A 22,875-nucleotide genomic window follows, 5' to 3' on the forward strand; every position below is an offset into this window, starting at 1 on the left:
TGCTGTGTTCTAAACGACAGAGGTTGAGAAGAGCCATACGGGCAAGCTGATTGTGAATCCTGGAAGTGACAATGTGGCCATATGGGGTGCACCAACATCTCCCCATGAGGAGAAGGGACTAGGATTTCCCCCAAGGGGAATTCCTTGGTTGGTGGGTTCCATTTTCTCAACCTAAGATCAATGTAGGAAAGGGTGATGATTATTCCATTTAAAATAAATTTTAGATGCTTTGACACAACTTGTTTTTTCATTTTTTAAGAGTCGAGAAAAAACAAAAGATGACTCTAGTCGCCTTCGATTTTTAATGAACCTGAAGTGACAAGTGCTCAAATGGACCTTTTCCGTTAAGGAGTTTGAAAAGGATTGAAAGGGACTGCTCTAGAAATTTAGGTAGAGGGATTACCAAACTAATCGCAAAACTGTAGAATACTTTTTACGGTACAGCAGTCAATCTTCCCGAATGATGTGTTCAGTGCATTGTGATCGATAGGGCGACAGACATGGCTTCCTATGGATAAAGGATTAAGCCTATTGGGGTCTCCCAAAATATACTCGATGGTACGTGGGAGCACAAGTCCGTACAGGCACTTATCGTCTCAAAGCGGAGGAATCACCCAACCATCAGTGAGAACAATAGTTACCAGGCTTTACAACACCGGAATACGTCTCTAGCCTAGACTTCTAGATGTTGTGCATTAGGTTCCAAAGCGTTGTTAGATTCATTGAATTTATTTTATAGTTGATCTTGTTTATGAAATTTTCCTTTCAGGTTCACTGCGAGATGTAGATGTATAATTGCTAAAATGAAATCTAAGATGATAAACAGTCTTTTATCTTCTTTGTACAATGAAAATCCTAGCTACTAAGGAGAGAGAGACAGTATTCTTTCACAAAGAGAAAAGAGCACACACTAAATGCACAGTCCTAAATCAAACCAATCAAACAGTCTAAATGCAAATGCACATGCATGTATTTGTTTTCAGCTTTCTTAGTATGTGAATGGTAAAAGGAAAGCTAATGCACAAATCTGAATTACTTTTCAAGCGACAATTATTAACAAGTTTCTTTTCCAAAATAAAAAATGGATACAATCACAACATTTTACGATTTGGAAATGAATACTTGTTTTTGACACTAGAAAAACTACAAATTCAGACCAAATACAATAGTAACAGGATAATCGACTATCAATAGCAACCAAACTCTTTCCTATGACTGAAAACGACACTTGCGACACTTTCAAATCAAAGGACGACAGTACGATTACGTTACTTTTTGCAAAGGAGAACTAAAAATTACTCAACAAATACACAAAAACATTTACACTTCTTTTGCACACAGGAGGCGGAATAACAGCAAGGAAAAGGGGTTTCAAACAGAGATATATTGATTATAGGCAGCAAAATTCATGAATACAACTGGAAAGAATGAATCACAGAAACCAAAACTGAACAATGCCTACTCTGATCAACGCACCTGTAACACAGGGAATTTGAAATGCAGCGCACCTACTACACTCGGGAAGTGCACTGAATTTCAGATTCACAGAACAGTACCTGCACTGGGCCAGAGACGAGACTTTGCTTGGGTTCTGGGTAACAGTTTGCAGTTCAGTTCATGGGTTTTGGCCGAGCAAAAGGTAATCAGTAATGCAACAATCAGGGGTAGATCTAAGGAGGATCTAAGAGCTACCACAAGGGGCAATCAGAGAGTTTGTAAATCAGTTGTTTAATTTATAAACAAATCCCAGAGATTGACTGAAGCGGCATTTATCTACTTTGCATTTGCATAGCAAATGCAGTTCGAAAGCTACCTGGCTCGACTTCAGGCTCTGTCTGTAAGTTTATAAAATAGACAACAAGGAAGATAAACAAACAAACTAATTCATCCCCAGTGGAGTCGCCATTTTGTTACAAGGAAAAGTGTCTACACAGAACTGCTTATCCCACTAAGGTGTGATAGCTACCTTAGAAACAAACAAAGTAAAGCTACTTTCGTTTTTCCTTTATGAAATATAGATGAGAGAAGAACAAAGAAGACCAACCTCTATCTTGCACTAATCTCCTAGTTCGATTCCTCTCTCTCTTGATAGTCTTTCGCTACTTGCTCCCTTGTACGCTCAGCTTCACAGAGTACCTGTAAGATCACAGTAGCATAGCACTATACAAGAACATGGATCTATAATCATAAACAATCTAGGATCAGATGTAAATTGACCATACAAATGCATAAAACATAAATGACACAAGAGTATGGAGGAAAACTTGAATAGATTTTATTGATAAACAAGAAAAAGCCAAGGGATTTACAACCAGTTGTTCTGACCCAGCATCATCCTCTCAGCAGGTAAGCCCCTCTTCACCTCATACAAAGCTTAGATCACCCAACACTCTGATGTTTTCTCAAGAAACCAACAACAATTCCATACAATATGCAAAATTCTAGCTCCTGGATCTCTGGGGTGAGGGATCCATATATAGATATCTGTAAGGGATATGAGTCAGCTTGTGATTTGATTAGTGTCTTCCCTCTGATAGTTTTTGCTTCCACTTGGAGATTGATGATCTCTTACTCATTTTTGGTCGAATTCAGAGAGGCAAGTGTCACAGGAGAAGTTTCTGGAAGATTCCATGCCTCTCCACCTCGCAGAATGACACTGCTATTTGTCACTTCTCACCCATCACACCCCATAGAAGGGCTTTTTGAAATTCAACGCACCCACACAGTGTATTTAGGTGAGATGCAACACACTTTGCCTATGGAGCAGCTGAAATGATATTGTTTTGACTAGTTTTGAGCAGTTTTTCATGGAGAACTTCTGGAAGAAGCTGTAATCAGTTGACCTTGTTCCTTTAGGGGTTAGAACAACACTTTTAGGGACTTAGGAGCCCTTGGTTTATGGACATTTCATGCTTGGGGTTGTAGTGCCCAAAAATGTCTATAACATAGCTAACACAGCTGCTGCCTCCCTGGCTAAAATCTCAAGCGATTTTTCCTTTTCTTGCCCTGTTTCAAGACTTCCTGTAGAAAGTCGTGTGTCGACTATTTTCGAGCTTCCTGTAGAAAGTGTTTTCTGGCTTCCTGTAGAAACGTTTTTCTGGCTTCCTGTAGAAACTGTCTTCACTGTTTTGGTCTGCTTGGTCGGGGGTGTCTTCCCTTTAAATTGTGGTGTGGTTTCCTTGGTTATGTTCTCACTTGTTTGGAATTTTTCAGTCCTCTCTTCCCTACTCTGCAATCGTTTCTCCCTTGGTGTTGGTGCCTTTGTTCCACCCACAGTTTTGGGCTCAGCAGCTTGGCCTTTCCCTCGTTTCTCTTCTTGTTCTTTTTGTGGTGGTTCGTCTTGTGTTTCCTTACCCTTGGATTTCTCTTCTGCCTCAATGTGCTCTCTTTCTTCAGTGCTGGATGAAGTGAGTTCCTCGGCCAGAATTCGAATATCATCATCCTTAGACATATTGTGGAAAATCTCCTAGGAGAGAGGGACAGTATAGGTATGGATGGAATCTTCCACTAGAAGCTTGATAAGCCCATGACGGGATAGCTGATCCGGTGTCCCTTCCTTCAATTTTGTGCCACACTCAATTAATGATTGTAGGAGGAAATAGGGGATGCTTAACTTCTGTTCTGGGGGTAAATCCATCCCATGTCTGAGTTCACTTAGCAACCGGAAGTGATAACCGTATACAATACTGAACCGCCCCTCACAGGTAATGTATATCATGATCTGAAGACTGACCTCGCTCCAAAAAGGATGTAGGCTGGCTCTCCAGACCCCATTCTTATCTTCTGAAAATTGTTCCTCTGGTAGGAAGAATTATTTATTGGCTTTCTGGCCCAATGCCCTCTCCTCTTTGCACCAGGGTATCCCTAATGGCAGATCAGTAACCCGACTAATGAGTTGTGGGGTCAACTTTAGGGTCAACCCTCTGAAATTCACAGTGGCCAGCGTCTTTGATTTAGGCTGTAGGGATATTAAGAACTCTTCTGTTACCTCATTGTCATGACCTTGAATTCTGTCACAAAAGGTCATCCAATTGGCACAGGTGAATATGTTCACCACCTTGGGAGTTTCACACAATTTTATGGAATTTGAGGATTCCTTTCTCATAAACCCTACTGGCATGGTGAGAGTGCTTTATTTTGGCTTGTGCTCTGATTATAAAGGGGAATTATGTTTATGATTTCCTCCCCTGAACTTTGAAGATAATACCCCTCAGGTGTTTATGTTTCAACCTTGCACCAATTCCTTGGTTTTTTTTAAAAACCTCAATTGTTCGTGTATAGAAGGAAGACTTGGGTTTCCCTCAGACAGAGTGCAGAGCTCAATTTCTACCCCCCAACATACATATAACCATGTAAAGTTCACATTTTTCTTACACAGGTTAGTCCTAACAGTGCTTTAACTTTTCTACATGAGGAATTGTTTAGGAACTGTGGAGAAAAACTTGGACACAAAATCAACGAAGAAATTTCATGCAGTCCCAAGTAAACTGCTATTTTGACTCACAAGCAGACTTGTCTCTAACCCTCCAATTCAAGACAGCTCAATTCACCATGTTTTCAATATATACCATGCATGGGAATGGTGTTTTCGAGCCTACCTCTCTTTGAAACTCCAATTTCGACGTAGAAAGCCTAGGTTTCTCGGCTCAGGGAGGCTATGTTGTAGAGCTCCTTCCTGTAGAACACTTTGCTGGCTTCTGGAGGATGTTATGGTGCTTCTGAATGAGCCTGGAACATGAGATAATTTTGAAACAGGCCGAGAAGCTCGGGCTAACAGATTGCGGAGGAGGAGGATGCATACTTTGCTGAGAACAGTTGCAAGTGTAGATGATAGTGGTTAATTGTGAGTTCTTCAGCCGAGCATTTTTGAATTATGGCGCAATTCATGGCGAGGGGGATGAGGTGGCCACGCCAATCCATTAGCCAACGTCACGGCCATCATTCCTCTACCTGTCTCTGACCGCCATTACCTCTCCTCTGCTATTAACCGTCGCCACCCTGCCAATCCCGCTAATTCTCCTTGAATGGACACTTCCCACGTGTCGGCTGCACGTCTCTTTGGTGAATTTAAATGTAACTGAGCTTGTTCGGATCCCACGAAGCCATTCGACTGACTATGGGTGGCCAGTTGACTGGCCACCGAATTCATTCAATCCGAACGATTTCACATATATGCAGTTTTTGGAATATAGTCTATACAATTTGATGAATAAGGTTAGACACTTACCTGTGTGGCTATGGACGTGTTCTGCAGGCTTCGGGATGTGGAACAATGGCTTTGCTCGTTGCTGCTTTATGCACAGGCGCTGGAACTCCTTCTTTCATTGGTTGACGTTGTATCCACGGCTTTGGGACCAGATCCTTTGGTTGTAAACGTTGCATGCACAGGTTCTTTCTGGGTTCAGTTGTCAAGGATGTGTTCACATCCAAGCGGAGCTTTTTACATGTCCCCTGTGTCGATTTCAGCTGCTACTAACTCCAGAGTGTGTGCTTCAGACGGATCAGGTGCTACAGGATTCCTGTAGGATATCCTGTAGTTGCTTCTCATCCTGGGATGCATGCTTAAACGAGTAGGGTTTTATTCACTGAAGAAGAGTCCTGATGGAGATTTGATAGGTGGAGTGTGTGAGCCTTTGTTTGCTTGGTTTGTCACTTTAAAAAAAAATCAATCTGAGGAAAATAGGACTCTTTGTATGACTGTGCAGGAATACATAACCAGATTGTTGCAATGGCGCTGGAAAGAGATGAAACAGGTGATGGATGGAAGAGAGGGGTGGTTGCAGGCCTAATCAACAGACTTCAAGCTTCAAATCCCCTTCTAAAATTGAATTTGGCCTGCCTGAAGGCTCTACAGGATGTTTCCTATAGAGATGCAGAACTTCCTATAGAAAGCCCCAAAACTTCCTGTAGAAAGCCCCAAAACTTCCTATAGAAAACCCAGAACTTCCTATAGGAGGTGGAATCTTGACCTAAATGTGTTCAAATCCTAGGAAAAGTGAGTGGCTATGGAGGGAGTGATTGTAAGGATGTCCTATAGCCTGGTACGGACCCTTGTCCTTGTTTTGCACGACCTTCTTTATCTGCAATGTATTCCTTGCAACCTACAATAATTTTACAGATATTAGACCTGTTCTTTTTTCTTTTTTCTTTCTTTTTTTCTTTTCTTTTTTCTCCTTTTTTTTGAGAGAGAGACAACAGGGGTGCCTCCATGAGGTTTACACCCCCACTATTTTCCCTGGGTGCCTCAGAGAGGTTTTCACCCAAGGATCTATTTTTATTCTATTTCTTTATTTTCTGAGAGATAGTTGGGTTGCCTCCATGAGGTTTTCACCCTCACTGTCTGCCCTGGGCACCTCAGAGAGGTTTTCACCCAGGGATCTTTTCATTCCCTATTTTTTTCTTATCAAGGTGTGGGCAGAATAGAGGCAGAGCCCTGCTCCACTACCAGCACTGATTTTTCCAAAGTTTCAATGAACTCCTGCCTCAAAAGGGGTTTCCTGCAGATTTTCAATCGATGCCCATTGACAAGCATGGGGATGGATTCTTCATCAATGGTCCTGATAAGGATTGAACCATTGTCATTGCATTTCTCCACTATATATGGTCCTAACCATATTGTCCTCAGCTTTCCTTTGAAATCTTTGTATCTTGAGTCATACAACAGCGCCCAATCTCTCGCCTGGAATTGATTTTCATTAAGGTGCCGGTCATGTGATATCTTCCTTTGGAGTTGAACTACTTCTGAGTGGAGGACGCTCTGCATTCTGTGTTCATCTAATCCATTCAGCTGCAATAATCTTTCACGTTGAGCATGGCTGAGATCTAGGTCCAGCTAAGCTACCACCCTCAATGTGTTGTACTCGAACTCTATGGACAACAAAGATTTCTTCCCGTAAACCAGCTCATAATGTGTGAAACCTATTGTAGTCTTCTAAGTGGTGTTGTAGGCCCAGGTGGCCTCAACCAGGTGATCTTCCAAATCCTCTCTGCTACTGCTCACCACCTTAGTTAAAATCCCTTCCAATGCTCTATTAGTGACTTCCACCTGCCCATTTGCTTGAGGATGATATGGGGTGGAAGTCTTTTGCTTGATCTTGTGATGAGCAAGCAAGTCTTCAATCAAGTTGGAGGTGAACTGGCTTCCTTGATCATTGACTAACTCTCTTGGGTACCCAAACTTGTAGAAGATATTTTCCCTTAAAAACTCAGCCACCTTTTCTTCTGTCACTGCTTTGATTGCCTTTGTTTCTTCCCATTTTGTCAGAAAGTCAGTGCACACAATGATGTAAGACCTTTTCTTTGAAGGAGGGTTGATAGGACCAACAAAATCCATGCCCCACTTCTCAAATGGCTCGAAGGTCACTTGAGGTTGGAGAGGCATTTCATCGCTTGGAGTCAGTTTCCCCATCCTCTGACATCGGTCACACTGGTTGATGTATCTTCTAACATATTTATGAAGAGTAGGCCTATAGTAGCCTGCCTGTAGAATTTTGAAGGCAGTCCTTTTTGCTACAAAGTTTCCTCCACAAGGTCTGTCATGATAGGTTAATAGGATGTCAAAGACTTCCTCCTCCCTAACACAACGCCTCAAGATTTGATCTGGGCCAAGTTTAAATAGGTTGCTCCCGATCCAAGTGAACGGGGCACTCTTCCTCACAATTCTGCTCTTCTCCTTTGAGGATAGATGCGGAGGGAACTGTGCTGAGACCAAGTAATTTGCTATATCAGCAAACCATGGAGAGAGTACTGAGATAGCAATCAGATTTTCATCTAGCATATGGTCATCCACTATTCCTTCTTTACCTGCAGGCAAATCCAATCTAGACAAGAAGTCAGCAACAATATTTTCCTTACCTGGCTTTTCGACAATAGTCAAATCAAATTGCTGTAAAAAAAGTAACCATCTAATGATACGAGCATTGACATCATGCTTATTCATTAAATATATAATCGCAGCATGATCAGTGTGTACAAATGTTTGATAACTAGTGATGTAGTGTCTAAACTTCTTTAAGGAATGGACTACAGCCAGGAATTCTTTCTTGGTTACAGTATAGTTCATTTCTGCCTTGGACAGGTTTTTGCTGACGAAGTATATGGCATATGGTAGTTTCTCCTCAAATTGTCCTAAGGCTGCCCCTATGGCTTTGTTCGAGGCATTAGTGTGGATGTGGAAAGGTAGGGCCCAGTTTAGACCTCTCAAAATTGGGGCGGACACCAACTTATCTTTCAACTCATCCAGAGCCCCTTGACAGTCTTCAGTCCATTTGAACTCAACATCTTTCCCTGAGACGCCAAAAAATGGCGAGGCTAGCTTACTGAAATCTTTAATAAATCTTCGATAATATCTTTCTAAGCCTAGGAAACTCTGAACATCTCTCACCTTTTGAGGAGATGGGACCATCTGGATGATAGCAATCTTGTTAGCATCCACTTGTAATCCTTGCCGAGAAATGGTATGACCTAGCACGGTCCCTTCAGTCATCAGGAATTCACATTTTTGAGGACTGAGGGACAGGTTCATCTCAATGAACTTGGTTAAAACTTTTCCCAGATTAGTCAATGCTTCTCGGAAGTTGGACCCATAAGGAGTAAAGTCATCCATATAGATTTCTACTGAATCGTGGACCAGCTCAGAGAATATGCTCAATACTACTCTCTGGAAAGTGCCAGGAGCATTGCATAGCCCAAAGGGAAGGAATCGGTAGGCAAAGGTACCCCATGGACAAGTGAAGGTGGTTTTATATTGGTCCTCTGGGCTGATTTGGATCTGATTATACTTGCTGAACCCATCTAGGAAAGAGAAGAACTTCTTCCCTGCCAGTCCATCCAACACTTGATCTATGAAATTGTGATAGACATTTTTTTGCCTTACAGCTCTAAGCATGAAATTTCCATAAACCAAGGGATCCTAAGTCCCTAAAGGTGTTTTTCTAGCTCCTAAAGAAACAAGGTAAACAAATTACAACTTCTCCCAGAAGTTCTCCACCAGAAACTGCTCAGAACTAGTCAAATCAGGATCATTTCAGCTGCTCCACTAGCTAGCTACGTTGCAAAGCACCCAAATACACTGTCTAGGTGCATTGCAACGCACTTGAATGCACTACCAGGGTGCGTTGAGCGGGAAATGACAAGTGGCAGAGTCATTCCATGAGGTGGAGAGACAATGGAAGCTTCCAGGATCTTCTCCAATGACACTTGCCTCACGGAATTCGACAAGTGATGAGTAAGAGGCTCTCAGTCTCCAAGTGGAAGCAAGAACTGACAGAGAGAGGACACTAATCAATTCATGAGCTGACTCATCCTCTTTGCATACATCTATTTATGGATCCCTCACCAAGAGATCCAGAGGCTGGAATTTTGTACATTGCAGAGAATTGTTGTTGGTTTTGAGACAAATATCAGAGTATTGGGTGATTTATGCTTTGTTGGAGGTGAAGAGGGGATTCTATGCTAGGAGGTTGATGCTGGATCAGGAATCATCGGTTGTAACTCCTCCTGGATCTTCTTGTTTTATCAATAAAACTATTTGAGTTTCTCCTACATGCTTGTATATCATTGATGTTTGTTATATTTGTATGTTTAGCTTAAATCTGATCCTAAGCTATTTATGAACATAAATCCATGTCTTTGCGTAGTTTCTTTCTTCTGTGATCTTACAGGAACTTGGTGAAGTTGGGCAAGTAAGGGAGCAAGTAGCTGGAAGCTGTCAAAGAGGAGAGAGATTGGATCAAAGGACTAGCGCAAGACACAAGTTGGTTCATCCTATTCCTCTTCGGTTATAGTTCATAAAGGAGAATACAAGAGTAGTTTTCCCTGTTTGTTTCTGAGGTCACTGTCACACCTCAGTGGGATAGGGTCGTTCTAAATAGACACTTTTCCCATTAACAAAATGGCGACTCCGCTGGGGATCATGTCTAGTTAGTTTGTTTGTGTTTCTCTTGTTGTTCGTTTCATAAACATAGAAGTAGCGAATCGAACTGCATTTGCCATTAACAAATGCAAAGTAGACATCTGCTGCTTCAATCCATTCACTGGATCTGTTTATGATTTGAACAGCTGGTTCACAAATGATCTGATTACCCTTTGTGATAGCTCTTAAACCTTCATTAAATCAACCCTCTGATTGTGCATTACTGATTGCTTTTACCCGCCCAAAAGCCATAGATTAAACTGCAAACCGTGACCCAGAACCCAGATAGGATTCTCGCTTCTGCCCCAGCGCAGGTGCTGTGAAGAGTTCCTGCATTTTAGCGTAGTTCTCGAGAGGGCAACCTGTGTTGCAATCCAGTTTCTCTGTGTACCAGGTGCGTTGATCAGCTTAGCCTTGTGCAGCTGAGGTTCTTTGCTCATTTTTTCCAGTTTTGTCTCTGATTTTTGCAGCCTGTGATCAGTGTGTGTGTCTGTTTAAAAACCCCTTTTCTTTGCCTTAATTCTGCCTCAATTGCATAAAAGAAACTGTATTTGTTTTTGTGTGTTTGTTGCATCATTTACAGTTTCCCATTGCAAAAGTAGAATAGCCATACTGTCGTCCTTTGATTTAGATCTGTCGTAAGTGTCGATTTTGATCTTAGGAGAAAGTTTATTTGCTGTTGACAATTGATTATGCTTTTACTTTTGCCTTTGGCTTGAATTTGTGAATTTCTAGTGTCGAAACAAGTGTTTACTTCAAAATCATAAAGTGTCGTAAACCTTTTGATTTCGAAAAGAAGCTTGTTTGTGTTTTTCACTTGAAAACGAATTCAAATTTGTACAACAACTTTCTTTTTAGGCATCAATATTAAGAAAGTGAAAAACAAATACATGCACATGTGAATTTGCATATTGACAGTCTGTTTGGCTTGATTTAGGAAAAGTGCATTTACAGTGTGCTCTTTGCTCTTTGAGAAAAGATTGTGTCTTTCTTTTCCCCTTGTAGCTAGGATTTTCATTGCTGAAAAGAGATAAAAGCTTGCTTATCATCTTTAGATTGCATTTTAGGAATTGCATCTACATCGCGTGGTGAACCAGAAAGGAAAAATTCATAAGAAAGATCAACCTAAAATAAATTCAATGAACTTAACAATGCTTTGTAACTTAACGCACAACGTTTAGAGGTCTAGGCTAGAGACGTATTCCGGCGTCGTAAAACCTGGTAACTGTTGTCCTCACTGATGGTTGGGTGATTCCTCCACTTTGAGACGATAAGTGCCAGTACAGACTTGTGCTCCCACGTACCGTCGAGTATATATTGGGAGACCCCTATAGGCATAAAACCTTTATCCATAGGAAGCCGTGTCGGCCGCCCTACTGATCGCAATGCACCGAACACAGCATTCGGGAAGATTGACTGCCGTACCATAAAAAGTATTCTGCAGTTTTTCGATTGGTTTGGTACTCCCTCTACCTAGACTTCCAGAGCAGTCCCTTTCGTTCCTTTTCAGACTCCTTAACAGAAAAGGTCCATCTGAGCACTTGTCACTTCAGGCTCATTAAAAATCGAAGGAGACTAGAGTCATCTTTTGTTTTTTCTCGACTCTTAAAAATTGAAAAAACAAGTTGTGTCAAAGCATCTAAAATTTATTTTAAATGGAATAATCATCACCATTCCCTCGTTGGTCTTCGAAGTTAGTCTCTTTTCATCGCAAGTTCTTGTAGAATCGCTAGAAAATCTTTTGGATAGACTAGATATGTATGAACAACCGTCGACATCCAGGACTGTGTCATCCAACGTAGCAGCAGCAGAGCCTCCTGCTGCTACTCCAACGATGTTTGATGGTATATCATCTGTCCCAGCAAGTTATCAACAACAAGCTGGAGTCCAATCAAGGACTGTTTCGATGACATGGTCAGTTCCTATTTCTTCATCCGGATTATCATCTGGTATTTCTTATGTTAAAACTCAACAAATCGATCCAATGTGTCTTCAAAGGCCAATATACCGTTTAAGTACTGGATTTACACCATATGGAGGGCAGTATGCCTTTTCATTGTTCCCTCCTGGAGAACAACCATATGGGAGTTTACAACAAAGTTTAGGTCAAACTGGAATTACATCCAGCGGTTGGGTACCAATACTGCCTCAACAACCAAGGGTTGCATATTCAATGCAACCAGTCCACCCTGTGTCGAATATTCCCACTATACCTAGTATGGCGATTGCGTCGCAAGTACAAGCGCTACCTGTTGTATGTCAACCCCAAGTTTCTCAGGTTGTAATACAACAACCTCTTGTCTCGACAACTCAATCACAACCTCAGGTTAGTGCCTCCTTATCTGGAGCGACTCAGGCTCAAACAAGTACTATGACTCCTCATCTTGGTCAATCATCCAGTATTGGACAACAACAAATGGTCCAACAACCAGGGCTAGTTCAATCTCAACAACTGCAATTCCAGCAATCATATCAAGGACCTGAGCGACAAGTCTTTGTAAGTAATGGGCAACTGTATTTCCAAAGCAGTTATCAACAACCATACTATAATGGTTATGCCCATCAACCTTGTCAAAGTTGCCAGCATCAAATACATTATGCTGGTATGCAAAGACCCACTGCTCAGGCGATTCCACCTTATCCTGGGTATGCTTCACCTAACCTGAATCAACAATTGCCCTTTGTAGTAACTCTAGAATTACCAGATCTAAACCAGCTGACAAATGATCCAATTGCTTATGCCCCTTGGTGGCCAGTGATTCCGCATAAACTTCCGTCAGATATTCCTAAATTTAATGGAAATCCGGGTGAAGATCCATCGATCATGTGATGACCTTTCATCTGTGGTGTTCATCAAACACCCTGAATGATGATTCGATAAGACTTCGCCTTTTTTAGAGGACGTTAACTGGTCCAGCGGAAAAATGGTACATCGAATTGCCTAGAGCTTCATTCGACAACTTCAGTACCCTAGCCACAACCTTTTTAACCCATTTTCAATTACCGATAAGGTACGAAACGGGAACAGAACTCCTTACCAACTTCAAACAAACGACGGCCACTCACATATCCAATCATATACATGAGTGGCGACGTCGTCGTAGGATGGTAAAAACGTACGTCCCCGATCAGCTCTTAGCTGAATGGTTTATCAAGTCATTACTGCTTTCCATCACGGAAGATGTGGCAAAGGGGGGAGTCATAACAGAAGAGCAAGTTATCGCTCGTGCACAATATCTGGACTTGATTTACACTCAGTCCGGCACGCTCTACGACAAAATACCTGACACCCCTAGACCGGAATTCTCAATTCCTCCTCCTCCTAAATCAAACAATGACTCTCATGCTGACGATGGCGTGATTGGCACAACAGACATGAAATCGACAAAGGCTACATCTAAAAAGACCCGTAAGATTCCCGGTCAAAATGCAAATGAGGAACTTCTTGCCTCGGAAGTAAATTCCATGTCGACCGACAAGGGCAAAAAACTAAAGCAACCACGGGGCAAGAAGAAAAAGAAAGGGAGAAAAAAGAAGCACAATAAAGCTTCTGCAAACCCTTCTGGGCAAAGGAAACCCCCTGCGGGGTGTCATATATGTGATGAGGATCATCAGACGAGAGATTGTCCACATAAAGCTGAAGTTAAGAAACTCTTTAAGAGTTCAAAAACCTCAGCAATATTGACTGATCCGTTTCCAAACCCGGGAACCAAACTGGTTGCTAATCAAAATGCTTCCCGATCCCAAGTGCTTATGTTGTCTATCTCAAAGCAGCAAAGTGATGCTTTGACAAGGAATGAAGATTACGGGAATCCACAGCTGTCGAATAACAAGGCTAATGAACAACCTAGTAGTTCGACAACAACTTTGACTGAAGTTGTGCCACCCATCATTACTGAACCAATGATAAAGTCACCAAAGGGAGTAGTACACAAATCAACAATTAATCCTTGTGCAAAAGTAGCACAGAATTATAATATAATAGAGGACCTGGCTCAATCGTCGTCCGCTATGTCGACACTTGAGGTACCGCAAAATTGCCCCTCCCAAAAGCAAGCTTTATTATCAGCAATAGGTGGGATTGGCCCAATGGATTCCAATCTTGTGGCCTTTGATCATAAAGGATCTGACCCTCAGTTACCAGCTCAACTAGCTTTCCTTATTCAAGTGAAAGCCCTCAACAAAACCGTTCATCGAACAATTATTGATGAGGGGGCATCTACATGCATTATGTCGATGAATTGCTGGAAAACTTTAGGATTTCCAACCTTGTCGCGATCTTCGACGGCATTAAAAGCATTCGATGGAAGGACATATACCCCATATGGTATCCTAAGTAACTTGAAAGTTGAACTAGGAGGGAAAATAGTAGAAATTGATGTTGAAGTAATCGACGGAAACCTTGATTACAACATCCTACTAGGAAGGCCCTGGATATATGCCATGGCCGCAGTTGTGTCAACCTACTTCAGGAAGATTACATTTCCCTTCCAAGGAGGAATTACAATCGTCGACCAACAAACATTTCTCCCCAACAGTTCACAAGTTACGGGAAGCATTCCAATGGTCCATGGAAGCAATCATTCGCTCCAAAATATCGGAGTAGGTATCCTAAAAGACCCTACCTTAATGGGTACTTTTTCCCTACCGCCTCCGAGTAAACTGGCGGAAATGGCCACCGTGGAATATGAAATCTTCTATATCTAATGGATTTGGATTCCGAGGATGGTTCTTATCTCGTGTCGACCTCGTTAAAAAATGAAACAAGGAGTCATGAGGATAGTTCTTTTACTATGTCAACCTCATTAAAAAATGAAACAAATCCCCTTTCCAAATCTCAAAGGTAAATCTTCATTCCAACCACTGAGTTGAATGCAATGAAGCTTGGGGGGCATGCACCTCGATTTGCGTTATTATGCTGGTGGAATGCAAACTTATCACGAGAAGTGTTACTGTAGGTTTCAAGCTCGTTAAAAAATAAACCCGCATCGAGCAGATTTAGCGCATAGTTCAAGCTCATTAAAAATAAACATAAGACCGAGCAAATGTTTCCACCCGCGTTTAAGCTCGTTAAAAAATGAACTATCCCCCCGGTAAATAACCACTGTGAATGAAGCATTTTCAGCCATTAAAGCCTTGGTCGTGTTTGCACCGTCACCTCCACTTCTCTATTGGCCGATCATTCACCTCCATTTGATTGTTTACCCATTTTGAGGAACAGCTGCGAAGAGTAAGATCACTAGCCATCCTTTTGACACTACCATGATTGGAAAATTCCAAACCTTACCTGGAATCAGCTGCTACCCATTTTATCACTCGTTCCTCAAAAGATGAGTCTTCTTTAAGCTCTTTTCAGCTGACTCGTAAAATATGAAAAGTTTGCTGAGTTTTGGCCTTCCAGCTCGTTAAAGCGACAGGAAGTGCTATCCCTCCTCTAGATTTTAATCTTTTTGGACCTGAGGGATTATTGCACAAAAAGATCGAGCGCTTGTTTTGTTCGGCTCGTTAAAGCTAATCGAAAATTGATCCCTTCTGTATTGTTTTATACTTTTTCGGACTTAAGGGATTAGATGAAGAAAAATGAATTTTGGAGTTACTTTTACGTACCTTTTCAGACTCTCTAAAAATGAAAAGGACCGAGTTATCTTTGTCGTTAGACTCGTTAAAAAGATTAATAGCGACAAACTTGTCTTTAGGTGAGAACGAGTTTCGCTATCGCTAGGCTCGTTAAAACATAGCGATGGGTTTGCCCGAAGGGAAAATTATAGAGCAAGCATATGTTATCCTCCTCAAGCTTGACAAAAATAAAGAGGTACTGGTCAGCAATGACTGGGGAAAAAATGGGAAGAAAACTCAAAGAAACTTTATTGGTAGCAAGTCGCTCTTGAACATGACACTTCCACTCCGTGCCTGAGTCGGGTTGGGTTGTTTCATTCACGGGTCACATCACCATGGTCACGCCATACCATCCACATTTGGGGTAAATGCTACCAATCCATCACATAAGTGTCGTCGACATGTTCAAGAGAAGTCATCCAGAGAAGTCACCCGTGTCCCATCCACTACCATACATTATACTTCATTCTTTCATGACCGCCACCCTGAACCATATATCACCAGATCGTTTTCACCTCCATCAAAATCATTTGCTCCATTCCGTGTCATTGATGTGGGATTCATTAAGGCCCTCCTTTGACGGATCGCTTCTTGTCGACATTGGCGCATTATCCAAGAAGTTGATCTAGGAACAACCCCTTCAGTACTTTGAAGTTTGCATGCCTCAATGGCAAGTTTCTCACTTCCGGCAACAGGTATACATCAATGACCTTCGACCGAAATATTTTGCGTGGTGTTCGACGCCAAGTCATTTATTCACACCACGTGAATTGTACTGCAGTACCTTGAGGGTAATTATCATTATCGGTGATTCCTCTCACGCTTGTTAACAGTTTACATCATTCACTGGTAATCAAGCGATGTCTTTCCATGTTCGACTTCAAAACATTTCTCACATGGATCGACTTGTACTTCAAGTGAAGATCAGACGAGATTGAAGATCCCGGATCTAGTTTCATCCATCTGGGCTGCGATATATATTCCGGAAAAATAAAGACATTGAAATGTACAGCATTGCAGCACAGATAATCATCCTACCAAAAGGATGATGACTTCATCAGAATCATCAGTCTACCATCAGACGATTGTCTGTCCTATGTACATGAAAATGAATTTATAAAGCTAAGCATGGGAATTCCCGCGTCAACTAGATCATGAAAACAGTATGAAGATAATGTATTGTATTGTATCTTATTACAGGTCTCCTCCCAGCATTGAAAGAACTTCGGATCCTCCTAATAAAGCATTTCACCCGATAAATGGCCTCATACTTTAGGGGGCAACTGTTATAGACATTTTTGTGCCTTACAGCTCTAAGCATGAAATGTCCATAAACCAAGGGATCCTAAGTCCCTAAAGGTGTTGTTCCAGCTCCTAAAGAAACAAAGTCAACAAATTACAGCTTCTCCCAGAAGTTCTCCACCGGAAACTGCTCAGAACTAGTCAAATCAGGATCATTTCAGCTGCTCCACTAGCTAGTTGTGTTGCAAAGCACCCAAATACACTGGCTAGGTGCATTGCAACGCACTTGAATGCACTACCAGGGTGCGTTGAGCAGGAAATGACAAGTGGCAGAGTCATTCCACAAGGTGGAGAGACAATGGAAGCTTCCAGGATCTTCTCCAATGACACTTGCCTCACTGAATTCGACCAGTGATGAGTAAGAGGCTCTCAGTCTCCAAGTGGAAGCAAGAAATAACAGAGAGAGGCCACTAATCAATTCATGAGCTGACTCATCCTCTTTGCATACATCTATATATGGATCCCTCACCAAGAGATCCAGAGGCTGGAATTTTGTACATTGCAGAGAATTTCTGTTGGTTTTGAGATAGATATCAGAGTATTGGGTGATTTATGCTTTGTTGGAGGTGAAGAGGGGATTCTATGCTGGGAGGTTGATGCTGGATGAGGAATCATCGGTTGTAACTCCTCCTGGATCTTCTTGTTTTATCAATATAACCATTTGAGTTTCTCCTACATGCTTGTATATCATTGATGTTTGTTATATTTGTATGTTTAGCTTAAATCTAGTCCTAAGCTATTTATGAACATAAATCCATGTCTTTGTGTAGTTTCTTTCTTCTGTGATCTTACAGGAACTTGGTGAAGCTAGGCAAGTAAGGGAGCAGGTAGCTGGAAGCGGTCAAAGAGGAGAGAGATTGGATCAAAGGACTAGTGCAAGACACAGGTTGGTTCATCCTATTCCTCTTCGTTTATAGTTCATAAAGGAGAATACACGAGTAGTTTTCCCTGTTTGTTTCTGAGGTCATTGTCACACCTCAGTGGGATAGGGTCGTTCTAAATAGACACTTTTCCCGTTAATAGAAAGGCAAAGGGAAATGGTCTTTCTTGGTGGCTTTGTTAATTTCTCGGTAATCTACATAGGTTCTCCACTTCCCGTTCTTCTTGGGCACAAGCACTAGAGGTGAGACCCACTCACTATCGGAGATGGGGTAGATGAATCCTGCATCCAACAATATTTGAAATTCTTCTTTGACAATGTCTTTAAGGGCTGGATTCATTCTCCTCTAAGGCTACCTGACTGGTTTACAATCTTCTTTAATGTAAATGTGATGGGTACAAACCGAAGGGTGGACTCCTTTCATCTCCTTATAGCTCCAAGCGAAAGCATCTAGATGATTTTTCAGTAAGCTACATAGCTCCTTCCCCTGGGAGGGAGATAGGGAGGAGTTGATCTTTAAAGTTCTTTCGGGGCCAAACTCCACATTCTTAACTCTGGGAGAGGTCGGATCAGTCACATAGAGGTCCACTAAAGTGTTGGCTTGGGTATCTTCCACCAATTCCTCTAAGGATAGTGCACTGTGGGGCAGATTTTGGATCAAATTCTCAATCAAGTCATCCTTGGTTTGAGGGCCTCCCCTAGTGGTTTCTACTGTGCACAATGGTGCAGAGTAGACCTCATCCTCATCTCCCTCTTCCAACCAGAGTGGTAAGTCATGTTCTAGCAGAGGTTGGGCAGGAGGGTATAGGACTAGCTGCTTGGACATAGGCCCATTCTTGATGGTCATGCTTCCAGCTGGACAACTGATGTAAGCATCCGCAGTGGCTAACCAAGGCCTTCCCAAGATGAGGGGTTATCCAGTGAGCTTTGCCTTTGGCTGAATGACCAAGAAGTTTGCCGGGTACTCCCAAGAGTCAACAGAGACCAAGACATCTTCCACAATCCCCTCAGGAGTCACAGTGGAGCGATCTGCTAACTGCATGACTGTCGAGGTCTTCCTTAAGGAACTCTGAAGGTTGAGTTTAAGCATCGTGTCCCTGGTCATCACATTAATGGCAGCCTCTAGATGAATCAAGGTATGGGGGATAATGGTGCCATTGATGTGGACATCAACTACAAGACTCCGAGGGTCCAAATACTTTGGACAGATTACTTGCCCCAACATTAGATTGGACAGTTTTCCTATGACATTGATAGTCGAGGCATCTCTCTTTTGCTTGCCTGGGTGCCTGAAACACTTCTCCTTAATCAATTTGTTGTATATTGGTACATATTTTATGGCCTGGAGAAGTGGTATTCTCACACACAACTGTTTAAGTTCTCCCAGAAGTTCAGTCTCCTCTAGGTTTGGCTGCGTGGTTACTGTTAGTCACTCAAGGGGTGGAATGGCTTTGGGTTCACTTTCCTATTTCTCTTCCTCGTCCTCTGGGGGAGGAGGTTAGTGATCTGGAAGGGTCTTCCCAGATCATAGGTTGATCTCTTGGATCTACACAGCATAGGTAGGGCATGTTGTCTCCCCAGTGTATACCTGTTGAGCTTGTCGGTTGTTGGGGTTCGGGTTCAGTTGAGCACGCATCTGGGGTTGTCTTGGAGGAGCAGGAGGTAATGGTTGTGTCTGAGTCGGTGGTGGAGGCAGAATGGCAAGAGGAGAGTTGTATTAGGACCTCCACCCTAATTGAGGTGCATTCCACTGATGTTGTGGCTGGACATGTGAGTGAAACAAATGAGCAGTGGTTTGAGTATGGTATTGAAATGGATAAGACCATGGAGGAGGTGCGGACCAGGAAGGACAAGTATGGGGACCCCAAGAATGTATGTGAGCAGATTGGTTGGGGCTATAATAAGCTTGGCATGTCCCTTACATCCCCTGTTGGTAAGGCCTGGGCCCATGCGGCCTCCTTTGGTTGAGGAAGTAGAGAGGTTCAGTGGTTGCCTCAGTCCCTTGGTACATGGCTTTAAATCCGGGCAAGGTTGGCATTGGTTTGTGGGGTGGTTTTCCTCAAAAACGAAACATACCTCTACTAAGTGCAATGGACACTCATTCTTAGGATGCTTCCTCATACATCTGGGACAAAAAATGGCCAAAGCCCTCTCAGCTTCCTCTTTCTTTTGTTGGATTCGGAAGGTATCAAATGTCATGGCAATGGTCAGTCTCATCTCACTTTCGAGGTCATCCATCTAATTAGAAAATTCATGCTTGGAGAAGGTGGTACTAGCTGAAAGTGGATTCCCCCTACCTCTTTTCCAGGCCGCCCTAGAATGATTTATAAACATAGTCTTTATGTCCTCATAAGGTAGTTGGTAGATGTCTCCTCGAGCTAGCATGTGAAGGGTATCTAGAAGGTCTTCAGGGACTCCTCGGAGCAGAACCAGCTTTAGAGATTCAGGGTCAAGTGTGCACCTGGCCCATTTATGGCTGAGTTGGAACCTTTCCTCATAGTCTTCTAATGACTCATCATTTCCCATGGTCATCCGAAAGATTTCTCCCTTTGTTTCCTTTTACCTACAGTAGTCCCGGTATTTGTTGTTAAAGGCTTGCTGCATATGAGCTCAAGTTTTGATACTGTTTCCAGGTAACCCCATGAACCAGTGTAATGCTGCATCCTTGAGGGTAGAGGGAAAGAGTTTCAACTTTTTCTCATCTTCTGCATAGTCATAAGTTTGACAAAGGACAACAAACTCAAACAAGAAGGTATCAGGGTCTTCAGTGCTCAATCCATGGAAATGAGGTAAGGTTGAGGGACTTATGTTCTTCATCTTCATGTCCCCGTTGGTCTCTCGGATGGGGAAGGTACCTTCTATTCTCTCATCATCTTCTCTACCATTTCTGTTTTCAGCCATGGTCTCAAAAGGAATATTTTCTTGCTCTTCTTCTGTTATAGGATCTTAGTATATCTTAGGAGGTTCACCTATAGGTTCTTCTGGGTCACTGCCACCAAAGAAGAGAGAAGGGCGATTCAGTGAAGTAGTGGGGGTGTTGGGTAGGAATTTTCTGATAGTATCTCTGTTCCTACGAGGCATGAAAATATTTTTGGTTGCTTTTACTTTTTTCTGCTTTTACCTGCAAAACTGAAACAGATGGAATTGCAACTAACTAAAATCTATCTTGCGGAAATGAAAATGTGTAATTGAAATGAAAGCAAGAAAGGACTAATCTATTTTGCTGAAATGAAATTGCACGAATGAAATGCTAGACTACAGTTGCAGAATGGAAATGTTATTATACACTTGAAGAATTGAAATTCTATTCTGTTAGACTCAGTCTTGTCAGTCCTCTGTCAGAGTCAAATTCACCAAGGTTCATTTCTCGTCATTTGCAGTCATCAAATTCCATTTTGGTCAAAAAGAGTCATTATAATTCTTGAGTCCAGGGTTTTGTCTCCAGAAGTGTGAAATAACGCTTGCAGGCCAGAGGGAGGTTCAATAAGTTTCTTATTTCAATAGTTTCATCATCATTTACGCTCAAAGATATTTCTTCTTCAAAACTCTATTTTGAAGAAGAAATTGTCAAATTTGTTTTATGATACGCTCCATTCACAAAATGAACTCTTGGAAAATCATCCTAATTGTCGAATATACAACATGCTCAGCAGTTTGGTGGAGTTTGATGGTTATTATCTTGAAAGTGAACCCTGTGTGGCTTGTAGCTATCCAGAAGTGCCTTATACAAGAATGAAGTTGGACAATCTGAAATCTGAGACCAAGTTCACTGACAACTGAAACATTGTCAAATGCACAGGATGTATCAAATGAAGTAAGTGCAGAGCTGAAAGGTCAACCTGATCTGATTATTGGAAATTACAGCGATGGGAATTTAGTTGCATCTTTGATGGCACATAAACAAGGAATTACTCAGTGCAACATTGCTCATGCTTTGGAGAGGACAAAATACCCAGATTTAGACATATATTGGAGGGATTTTGAGGAAAAATACTACTTTTCTTGCCAGTTTACTGCAGATCTAATTGCAATGAATCACACAGATTTCATTATCACTAACATATCAAGAGATTGTAGGAGGTAAGGATAATGTTGGATAGTATGAAAGCCACATTTGTTTTCACCCTTCTTGGTCTCTACCGTGTGGTTAATGGAATTAATGTTTTTGATCCAAAATTCAACATTGTTTCTCCTGGAGCAGACCTGTAGATTTATTTCCCTTACACAGAAAGGCAGCACTGCCTTACTGCTTTACATGATTCAATTCAGGAACACTTATTTAATCCTGAGCAAACAGCTGAACATATGTGTGCCTTGAATGACCATAAAAAACCCATTATATTTTCTATGGCAAGACTCAACCGAGTGAAAAATATGACAGGATTGGTTGAATGGTTTGCAAAGAACAAACGCCTGAGGGAGCTGGTTAACCTTGTTGTGGTTGCTGGTGATATTGACCCATCAAAGTCCAAAGATAGAGAAGAAGTGGCTGAAATTGAAAAAATGCATAGACTTATCAAAGAGTATAACCTGAATGGTCAGTTCCGGTGGATATGTACACAAAAGAATAGAGTACGGAATGCAGAGTTGTACCGCTACATTTGTGACACAAGAGGTGCCTTCATACAGCTTACACTTTATGAAGCTTTTGGGATAACAGTTGTTGAGGTAATGACACGTGGTCTTCCCACATTTGCAACATGTAATGGAGGTCCTGCTGAAATCATTGTGGATGGGAATTCTACAAGTGAACAGATTGCTGACTTTTTTGAGAGGTGCCAGACAGATCCCACCTACTGAAACAAGATCTCTGATGCTGGTCTACAGCGTATCTATGAAAAATATACATGGCAGATTTATGCTGACAGATTAATGACGTTGTCTGGGGTTTATGGATTTTGGAAGTATGTATCAAAACTTGAAAGACGAGAGACACGCCGTTATCTGGAGATGTTTTACAGCCTAAAGTATAGAAATCTGGTTAAAACCGTGCCCTTAGCTGTTGAAGAAAATGTTGATGGGATTGAAGATGAAATGCTGGGGGGAGATGTGCTGCCCAATGGATCTTCTCATAAACATTGAGTGACACCTCTCCTCTGCTTAATACGTGTTTCGTGCCACCATAAGTTGCCAGAGAAGGCTGTTTTATCATTCACGATTTAGA

The 22,875-nt window shown here is 41.9% G+C and overlaps 1 pseudogene; it reads left to right on the forward strand.

Annotated features, from left to right (window-relative positions):
* The first annotated feature begins 5,237 nt into the window (after positions 1–5,237).
* LOC149187775 (sucrose synthase 3 pseudogene) lies at positions 5,238–22,793 on the forward strand (annotated as a pseudogene).
* The last annotated feature ends 82 nt before the right edge of the window (positions 22,794–22,875 follow it).

The sequence above is a fragment of the Pinus tabuliformis genome, chromosome 3_1 (assembly GCF_031772625.1).
Source record: "Pinus tabuliformis cultivar Carrire ecotype Pingquan chromosome 3_1, CPIR1, whole genome shotgun sequence".
NCBI lineage: Eukaryota > Viridiplantae > Streptophyta > Pinopsida > Pinales > Pinaceae > Pinus > Pinus tabuliformis.